We start from the raw sequence: 7,647 nt of genomic DNA, 5'->3' as shown, positions 1-7,647 counted from the left end.
TGGGTTCGAAATCCATCTCTTTGTCAGAAGGTGGTGGTGGAGGCCGTCTTTTTGTTGTCTTAGTCCTCTTTGCAACCCATTTTGATAAGAAAATATGAATAATTTGATTTAGGGCACAAATTTGGAGATTTCGAAATAGTGAGAGAAATTTCAAATATTTGGAAGAGAAAAAGATGTATAGTAAGTGGACTTATGGATTTGGTGTTCAAATGATGAATTAGGAGACTGAAATGACGAAAATCGAGTGCAATATTGAAAATGGTTTCGAAGGAAATGAAGGTGGTGGGAAGAAATAGTAGTGTAGTACCGGACGTCTGGTAGGGCAGAGACCAAATTTTTTTTTTTTTTTGGCTAAATCAGACTTTTTTTCTAGACAGTCTGCTTGGACTTGTCCGGTACAAGATTATTCTGCCGGACGGTCTGTTTGACTCGTCCAGTAAGATTTTTTTTAAAATTTATATTAAGAAAGGTAGAGATGTATAACAGATAAATAAATAAAATTTAATCTTAGCCATTTATATTAAACCTATCAATGATGCCTAAACCTCTTCTAATATAAGAAAATTGATCATGCGCTAGAGGTTTGGTAAATATATCAGCCAATTGTCTTTGATTTTTATAAATTCCAACATTATTTCTCATTTTTGTGCATGATCACAAAGAAAATGCTTAGTTTGTGAATGTAAGATGGGATTTTTAGATCGGTTAATAGCACTAGTATTATCACACAAAATGGGCACATGATCATAACATAAGTGATAATGACAAAGAGTTTGTTTTAGCCAAAGTGTGTGCACAACAACTTGCGGCAGAAATGTATTCCGCCTGGACGCTGGAGACTGAACCAAAATTTTCTTTCTTACTAGATCACGACACAAGTGCAAAACATAGAAAGTGACAATTTCCGTTAGTGCTTTACGATCAATATTACATCCAGCCCAATCGGCATCCAAATAATTAATTAAGTCAATGTGAATGCCATTTGGATACCGAATTCCTAAGGTTCTAATTCCACTAAGATATCAGAAAAATTCATTTTACGGCACTTAAATGTGATTCCTTAGGATTAGATTGAAATCTAGCACATAAACATACACTAAACATAATATCGAGCCTACTAGCAGGCAAATAAAGATGGGATCCGATCATACCTTGATATTTCGTGACGTCGACCGGTGTGCCATGCTCATCTTTGTCAAGCTTTAAAGACGTGCTCATTGGTGTGTTTATAGGCTTAATGTCATGCATATCAAATCTCTTGAGCATGCCTAAAATGTATTTATTTAGGTTTATAAAATTTCGTCTTTTGTTTGATTAATTTGAAGACCAAGGAAGAATTTAGTTCTTTCATCATACTCACTTCAAATTCTTTACTCATATATTTTGAAAATTCTTCACAAAAATGAGTATTTGTAGTGCCAAAAAAATGTCGTCAACATAAATTTGAACAATAAGCACATCCTCCACTAAAACTAACTACCAAGAACAATAAGCATGTCCTACCAGGCAAGTCATACCGGATGTTCGCTATCGTACCGGACGGTTTACTATCAGTTATAACTCAGAACAGTTAAAAAATTTTATTGTTGGTCTATCGAACATCCGCTACAGCAATTTTATTTGTGAAAAGTTTCTTCAATGATTTCGATAAAGGTAATACTTTGAAGAACGTTTTTAACTTGATTTTTTCAAGATAAGTAGCACATTATAATGTAAGATTGAATTCGTTATCTTGAAAAATATTTTGTGTAAGTATTTGCTGAAATAATTTTTTCTTGAGTATAAATCTGACACTCGAGCTTTTTGAGATTCATTGCCAAAAATTGGAGCATATTACCTTTACATATAAGATCAAAAAGTCTAAGTCTACAATCTTCAATTTAGTTCTTTGTCATGATGTGCATGCTAGACTTGTGCTTTCATAGCAATTTTCATAACGTCAATTTTACTTCCATGTCGATCATCGCTTTGTTTTGAAATATCAAGGTCTTGAAATTAGAAGTTGGAAGTTCGTGATCCAAAAAATTGAAAGTTTGTTATTCAAAATTAATTCAAGAATAATAATCGAATTTTAGGTAAAAATTCGAATCCTCTATTTTTTATATAACATACACTTGAATATCTAAATGATCCTGTTTCTTGAATTAAATGATTTTTTTTCGGAGTAATTTTTACTTCTACATTCCAACAATCTATACATATATATATTTTAATCTTTCGTCGTTATTTTCTTCTGAAATATGGAATTAGGGGTTCCTACCATTAATTAAGGTCTTTGCACCAGTAGACAAATAATAATACAGCAACAGATAATGTACAAAAGTCCATATTTTTCAGAATTAATGCGAAATAAATATATGTCTGAACTTTGCAGAATGAGTATTTAATAAACTTTGGAGTATGCATGGGTATTATATTGTTCAATTTATTGTGGTTTGATTTCAATTATCGGATGTCCTATTTCATTTTTGTAGGCTTTGCTTTACATTTAGAAGTTCCTTCCTGAGCTAGATAAGAAAAACTTTCTCAATTGGCGTTCTGAATTCATATGTATTAAAGATAAAGAGCAGGTTAGATTACTTAAAAAAATAAAACGATTCTATCTAAATATATAAATGCTATCTAAATTAAAAAATATATTCTTTAAAAATATCTATATTTTTTAATATGCTTTAATTATAATATGCCTAAAAGTAGCCCAAACTTCAAGTAAAATCCCATCGAGAAATGATAAAATTCGAAAATAAACGCTTCTCCCATTAATATCAACACGGTCAATTGAACAAAAAGTAACTTTCAGTTTGTCTCCTTAAAAAACCATGGTCAATATTTAGCCTCTGTTTGTCTTTCATTAAAAAGAGCTTTTTTCGGGAGAAAATGATTTTTGAAATATTGAATTTTTTGAAGAATGCATGCTTAAAAGTTGGAAAGAAATTTTGGATTTATATAAAAAAATATTTTGTTGTGTAAATATGGTTAAAATGAGTGAGAAAAAAAATATTTAATTGAATTGAAGACAAATATGGGCTCAATCATAAACCTATTGTCAGAAGTTCGTCATCTCTGTCTGCCACCATTATTTTCAAATCCTCTTCATCGCCTCTCGAAGTAGTAGTCTCTCTCTGTAAGTCAGTTTCTCTCTCCATGATCAGCCGTCTGACTTTCTTTGTTGTTCGAAATCTCGATTCTATTTTTTTTTTTTTTTTTAACGAGGTGTTCCAGCTTACGTCAGACTATATCCTCGTCCCTGAACTTTCGACCTCTCAGCAGCTCAGGGAGGTAAATCGCGGGATGTGCCCAAGTTGACCAGAATTCGAACAGCCTTTATACTCCTGGCCCCAAGGGAGCCTCCTCCATGGTTATTACATCACCAAGCTGCTCCGCACCTTTCTCTGGTTATTACAACTCGAAATCTCGATTCTAGTTCAATGCTTTTGTTGTTCTTCCGTTAATTTTTTATATTTTATGAAACAGTTTATGATTTTTTCTTTTTTAAACGAATTGTGGAGTTAAAATGTTGTAGTATAGCAATGGTAATTGTAATGTGGGGTTTGTTGTTGAAGTATTGATATGAAAATGTAGTATGAAAAACATAAGCTTTTATTGGCTTTTAACGTGAAATTGACCGGCCTTTTTTCCCCTTTGTTTTTGTGAGAGCATAGGTTCTTAATTATTGACATTGTTGATGATTATGTGTGGCGAATATGCAAATATATTCCGAAAGTAAAACTTATTTGGAAGGAAAACAATGAACTTCCATATGAATTATAAAAAGGTCATCAACTTTTTTTTATGAACATTTGAAAGTGCGGGGGGTGTTTAACTATTGAAGTGAATTACCAAAGCCGAAGTAAGTTAAAATTGGACTCCTTTGGTGGGCTAAATAATTTAATATCATATTTCTTGATCATATTGCATCAAATACTGCAAAAATTCTTGGTTTTCTTGCCTAAAATATCATTCAAATTAGAGAGTGAAAATCAATTTTCGAGTTCATTGATTCTTTGAAGTATGAAGTGCTTTAATTGCAAGGAGATACCTTTGTATCTTGGAAGACGATTGCCAAGACTCCGTAAGCACCTTGAAGGGCAAATTCGTATTAAAAACATAGCATTCAACACTAGCCTCTGTTTACATACTTCATTATTCTACCTCATTTTATGCGTTTGTTTTTGTCGTTACAATAGTATTTTACTTTAGTTTTCTTTTGTTTCGCTTATTGTTCAAATTATAATTTGCAGTTCACATATATATACACCAACAAGTTTAAGACGAATTTTTGTTGTTTTGCTTGTTATAAGTTGAATTTGTTCATCTTTTGGAATAAGTAAATACGTTTTTATTCATTTCTTCACTTTGTTGAGTCAAATGTCTATTTTCATAATAAAAATGGATAACATTGGAACTAATTCCAGTCAAACCATAAATGGTACGACAATTATCTTTGATAGCTATGCTGCTTACTCCTATACCACATGGAGAAAAATCGAAGAAATTTAACTGAGTGATTTTCAAGAGATAGCAACAAAAGATGCTGTTCTATCTCACAACTTTGAACTTGGTAAGGTTCTTCGCCAAAGATCCTCCTGCTGTATAAGAAGGACAAAATAATCGAGAGTCGATTATTGCATTAGGTGTATGGAAGCACACTGACTTCTTATGCAATAATTATTCCCTAAATGGATTGAACAACACACTATAAGAATGTACAGTGCTATGAAGTCGGAAAGGAACTTTGGGAATTTTTGGAGAAAAAGTACAAAATGGAAGATACTGGCATCAAGAAATTTATTATCAGAAAGTTTCTTGACTACAAGATGATAAACTCCAAAACCATCATTAGTCAAGTCAAAGAATTGCAGGTTGTTTTACATGAAATACAATCGAGAATATAAAATTTAGTGAATCATTCCAAGTTGTTGCTATCATCGGGAAACCCCTCCTTTATGGAGAGATTTCAATCACTGTCTCAAGCATAAGTGTAAGGAGATGAACTTAGAAAAACTCATTGTCCGATTAAGGATAGAAGAAGACAACAAAAAGAATTTGGTGTTCATTTTGAACAATCGAAAGTCAATCGAGCAGAATTTGGTTCAAGGATCAACAAGAAGAGGAAGCTCTCGAGTAATACACCAAAGAGACAATAATAGGAGTGCTAAGAAGTCCACAAGCCATTGCTATACCAGTGAGGAAGTTAGATATTGTACGAGTAAATGTCATAAACCTAAGAAAAATGCACAAGCAAATGTGATTGTAATAGACACCTTATCTGAAGGTATACAAAAGATGAACTTGTCTAAGGTATTTTTGAATGTAACAACATTGGAAATCCAAGAAAATGGTGGGTTGATATTGGTACTACTCGCCACATTTGTTCTAATAAGGATATGCTTTTAAACTACAAAGAACTCAATGGAGAACAACTTTTCATAAGAAATTCTGTAAGTTCAAAAGTTGAAGGACAAGGGAAATGACTTTGAAGATGACTTTCAACAAATAGCTCATCCTTGACAATGTCCTATATGTATCGAGCATTCGTAAGAACCTTGTATCTGGGTCTCTACTTAGCATAATTAGTCTGAGTTGATCTTTGTATTTGACAAATTTGTACTCACTAAGAATGAGTTATATGTGGGAAATAAATATCTTTGTGGTGGGATGTTCAAAATGAACATCTTTCCTATTATACCCGAATCAAGAAATATGAATAAAACTTTAAAATTATGCTTGTATGCTTGATTTGTCTAGTTTATAGCATAGTAGTTTAGGACATGAAAATTTTAAATTCGTACGCAATTATGAATTTAAGCTTAATGCACTTGTTAAAATTTGTTCCTAATAAAAAATGCGAAATTTGTATTGAAATGAAATTGGCCAAAATACCATTTCATCTGGTTCAAAGGAATACTACACCTTTAGAATTAATTCATAATGATATCTATGATTTGAAATTTGTGCAAACTAGAGTTGAGAAAAAGTATTTTATTGATGATTGCACAAAGTATTGTTATATCTACTTGCTAAAATGCAAAGATGAAACCTTAGATATTTTCAAATATTAGTAGACTCAAGTTGAAAATCAACTTACAAATGAATAAAGAATATTCGGGGTGATAGTGGAAGAGAATACGAGTCATGTTTGAATAATTATGTTCAGAATGACATTATTCATCAAATAATGGCACCTTACTAACATCAATCGAATGGTATTGTTGAACACAAAAATCAAACTCTCAAAGACATAATGAATGCAACATTAAATTAGACCTACCCTAGAATAAGTGGGGATAAGCTATACTTTCAGCAAATGTAATTTTTAGTAAAATTCCTCAAAAGAAAATGGATGAATCTCAATATGAATTATGGAAAGGTCATCATACTTCTTATAAACACGTGAACAGGGTTCATTTTACTAAAGTTAAAGTACCAAAGTCAAAGCAAGTTAAAATTGGACTCCCTTGCTGGTCTAAATAATTCAATATCATATCGTACTCATATTGCATCAAAACACTCGAAAAATTCTCGGTTTTCTTACATAAAATATCATTCAAAGTAGAGAATGAAAATCCATCTTCTAATTCGTTGATTTCTTAAAGTGCTTCTGCTACAAGGAGATATCGTTGTATCTTGGATGATGATTGTCAAGATTCCATAAGCACCTTGATGGGAGCAAATTCATCTTAAAGACATAGTGTTAAACACTAACCTCGGTTTACATTATTCTTCTTCTTTATTTTCTGCATTTGTGTTTCTCATTACAGAAAGTATTTTTCTGTAGTATTGTTTTTCTTATTGTTCAAGTTGTAATTTGCAATTTGTACATACATATACCAACAATTGTGTAGCTTCTCAGCCTTGCTTTGTGTTTTGGGAATATTAATCAATATTGCATGTCTTAGTTGGAACGTGGATGTCAGAAAGTTTTCTACGTATAAAGCACAAAAATTTAATGACAATTGTTTTCGACCAATAAATTATCTGTTGTGGATGACAGTAACTATCATTTTTTTTGTTACTTTTGAACAGAACTGTCTAGCGGTCTATCATATAGTATTATAATATTTTTTGCTTCTGTACTTATTTTTAGTTGGAATTGAAGTATGTTGTACCAGAGCATGACCATTTTTGGGGATAATATCCCCCGCTATCCAACATAAGCTACTTAACAGTGTTGATGCAAGTGTTATGTCATAAATCCAATCGATTTAGGTTGTAAACATTTTTAATATGTTTAATACATTTATTTTTGGCAAAATCTATTAATTTTCTAATGAATAATATTAAATAATAGAGTCCGAAAATTCAAGTTTCAGTAATTTATTAATCACAAGGAGTTGTGATTGTGAGATACAAATTACATATGATTGGATCTTAAATAATCCATAGTCATAAGTAACAACGATATACGAATATCGTTATTACAGATAGACCACCACGTGTAGCATTTCTTACTTGTAAAGTAGCTGATCTTACAAGTTAAAGTGTGGTGACACTTAAATGAACGCGTAGATGTTTTGTTACAGAACAAAACATTAGAGATTTGTTGAGAGATTTCACATGAATAACTATCTGAGTATCAGTAGTTAATCTCTAACGTTCGGTAGCGAAATTGATCTTTTGACTTGAGGTCGTCATAGTGCATTTTAT

Source organism: Olea europaea, unplaced genomic scaffold, assembly GCF_002742605.1.
Source record: "Olea europaea var. sylvestris unplaced genomic scaffold, O_europaea_v1 scaffold476, whole genome shotgun sequence".
NCBI lineage: Eukaryota > Viridiplantae > Streptophyta > Magnoliopsida > Lamiales > Oleaceae > Olea > Olea europaea.
This window is presented reverse-complemented; position numbering follows the sequence as displayed.